The sequence below is a fragment of the Petaurus breviceps genome, unplaced genomic scaffold (assembly GCF_028583685.1).
Source record: "Petaurus breviceps papuanus isolate PSGF00001 unplaced genomic scaffold, PetGlider_PUasm1.0 175, whole genome shotgun sequence".
NCBI lineage: Eukaryota > Metazoa > Chordata > Mammalia > Diprotodontia > Petauridae > Petaurus > Petaurus breviceps.
Window position 1 is genome coordinate 58,068,910 of NW_027185764.1, and position 3,437 is coordinate 58,072,346.

The 3,437-nt window shown below is 45.1% G+C and overlaps 1 pseudogene; it reads right to left on the bottom strand.

Moving 5' to 3' along the window:
* Window positions 1-1,267: 1,267 nt before the first annotated feature.
* Window positions 1,268-2,662, bottom strand: LOC138159148 (55 kDa erythrocyte membrane protein-like; annotated as a pseudogene).
* Window positions 2,663-3,437: the final 775 nt, after the last annotated feature.

The following is a 3,437-nucleotide window of genomic DNA, read 5'->3' on the forward strand; positions in this document are numbered from 1 at the left end:
TATACATATATATGTGCATGTATATGTGCATACATACATATATACATAAGAGCTCACCTGCATTCATCTTGGAATCTCTGGTTTCCTTAAAGGCTCAATTTCTATTCTATCTTAAGCAGGAGATTTCTGCCCCATACTTCCCCACCTCACCTCCCTGAACCCCACTCCAGCATATGATGGCTTCCTTCTCGAAAGCTACCTTGTATGAATATTGTATGTAACTATATACATACAAGTTGTCCCCCCTCTCTCTTCCCCATACAGTCTGCTTGAGGGCAGGAACTGTTTTTCTTTTGTCTCTAAACACCAGCGCTTAGCACAGTTGCTGTTGCTATGATTTATAAAGTAAAATAAATAACAATAAGGTCATTTTTTTCAAGGGAAGGAGGTACTAGTAAATGAGAAATCAAGAAATACCTTATGTAGAAAGTAGTGATTAATCAAAGCTTTGAAGGACAGTAGGGAAGCTAAGAGAAAGAGATATGAAGGGAGGGCATTCTAGACATGGTTACAGCTTGTGCAAAAGCATGAAGGGGGGATGGAGAGCAGCAGAGCACTGATACAACTGACCATGTGATGTGCAAGTGTAGAATAGTAGGGCTTGATTCACCTCAAATTCCTTGACTGTTTGCAGAGCTCCTTCTACCATATCAACATGTTTCTCTTATAACTTATATTTCTATAAGTTGGATTTTTTTTTCAGCATTTGCACAGTGACATTTTTATTACTACTTAAGGCTTCCCTGCACATTAGTTTTCTCTCTTTGTTTTTGGCATTTGAAGAAATTGCACAAGAATAAACACTTGTATCATTCTACTAGACAGACACCCTTCCCCAAAGCAAACCAGATGAAGCTTGTGCTCTCTGGGGAGACAAGACAACAAGAGAGAAGCAGAAAGGGAGCCGAATCAGCTGCAGCAGTGGGAGGGGGAGGGCTGTGCATTCAGGGTCAGGAGAAGAAGCCTAAGAGCTGGGACTTGTAATCCTTTTCTACACAGCTCCTGGTGATTTTCCAGTTGATTTCTATTCAGTAATTTAGATGCCCACTCTGATGATTCCAGAGGGATTCTTGGAGAGGGAGTCTTTCTTGCAGGAAAGGTCTTCTTGCAGCTTTGCCAAGTCCCAAATATCGACTTCTCTTTGGTGGGTGAGTAAGTCAAGAAGCAGAAGCAGCAAGCCTGGACTAATTGTGAAGAGGAGAAGACCAATGGAAGCTGTGCTGCCTTTGGGTGCTGGGGCAAGATCCAGAAAAGCAAGCTAATGTGCTCAGTAAACCCAGGAGACGGGAACCCATGGGGGGAACTGCACACCTGCTCAAAGGCCTCTTGCAATATCTTGAGGCTCTCAACAATACCATTATTTACCAGCGTGAGATCAAAATAATGTGCATATCTGTTATGGATAGTCTCAGAATCCTTTTGCAGTTGCTGCAAAGCTTCTGACTGATGGGCGTTATCTGCTGGAGCAAGGAATACAATTCAGAACAACAGTTTTGCCACCGAATAATCTTCAGGGTCTGGGGCTCAATGTCCAGGATGGCAGCTTTGTCCTGCTGATTGATCTGGTACAATGTCTCAAATTTGGTGCCAAACATGTTGCCCTGGTAGCTTCCAAATTCCAAGAACTCATTGACTAAGATACTCTTGGTCATCTCAGTGGAGATGAAGTGATAATCGTTCCCATTTTCTTCATTCTTCTTTGGAGGTCAGGTGGTGTATGGAACTGCGTACACAAACGTCTCTGGGTTCTTGCTGACCAGGGCCTTCTTGATGTGGCTGCAGCCTATTCCATTGGCTCCTATCAGTACCAGGGTCTTCCTCTCGATTTCAGGCAGCTTCACAACTTCCTCATAGAAACCACATCCAACTGGTTGAAAATTGAGCTGTGCTTTGCCAAGTCCTTGTCTTTGTATTTCTTTTTCCCCCCAAAGGGGCTACAGTTCGGGGACTTGGCCCAAGTGGCAGACTGGGCCACACTCTCCACTCTTGCAGCTCTGGAGGTGGGATCAGACCCGTGGCCTCCCTGGCAGAGCCTTCTACCCTCTCCTGCCACCAGTTATTGTCATCCTTGTTGATGATGTGGATGATGTCTCCTGTGGCGAACTTCAGGCTTGCTTCCTTGCAGGTGATCAGGGGATCCTTCTCGGGATCATAATTGAACTGGGCCCTTATGAACATCTGGAGAGCAGGGAGATGATTCTGCTGGTTGGGAATCCCATTTAACAAGATCATTCCTTTGGTTTCTTTCATCACCTTCTACAAATGATCGACAGTGACTAGTCACACTCATGCCACTGATTTCCAAGATCTCATCTCCCAAGGGAAGGGAGCCTTGTCTGTGAAATCATTCCTTCATGGATTTTGGCCACCATGTAAGGCTGCTTCTCATTCAGCTTCAGAGTAATTCCCACTGGCTCCTCAGTGGGTGACTTTCTCATACTGAATGAAGCAGGCTACATGGCTCACTGTGGCTGTCTTGGCCGGGTCCAGGACTAGCCGCTGCAGCAGACCCATTGGCATATGTGTTCTCAGTCATAGAATTTGAGGGAAAGGAAGCAACCTTGGGCTTGGTGAGGTTCTGCAGCAAGTGCTCCAAGTAGAGGTCAGACAGGGCCATCCGCATGCTACCCACCCTCTCCCTCTGGCTCGACTTGAGCGTCATTTCGAGCCAAAAGTGAGCCTGCCTGGAGCCTGGCACCAGCGGAGATGTGGCCAGGTTCTGATTGAATGACCAGTTGCTGCTGCTGCCACCAGGCAACCGCCAGGAGCTCAGTGGTCCCGGATGAGATGAGCTGGGGAGAGAGATAGAGGGACACTGGGGGGAGGAGAGAGGGAAAAGGGGGAGGGAGGAGGAGAGGGAAAGCTATAAATTGCATTTTTAAGAAAACAATCCTTCAAATAAACAATTTAGAAAGATTGGCATAGAAGAAACCCATAATCACACTAGCAACATATAGAGTATTTTGTTTTGTTTTCCTAAAATCATTTCCCTTTTCTCTATGATCTCTCAGTAACCTAGTCAACTGCCATGGATTTTTAATTATCGTCTCTATACAAATAACTTCAACACCTATACATTTAGCTCTGGTTTCCCTCCTAAGTTTTATTCCCACACCATCAATTGCCTATTGAACACTTCAAACTGGATGTCCTAGAAGCACCCCAAATACAGCATGTCCAAAACAGAACATTTTTCCCACCTTCTGAACTTCCTTATTATTATTTACAGTACCACCATGTTCTGCAACCTTAAAAACATTCTTGACTCCTCATTCTCCCCCAATCCATGTGTCCAGTCAATTGGCAAATCTTCACAATTCTCTATCCACATCTCTCCACCTTCTCCCCCCCCCATCATAGTCACCATCCCTAGGTAATGTACTCACCACCTTTTTTCTGGACTATTAGATAAGGGTCCTAAGAAGTCTCCCTACTTT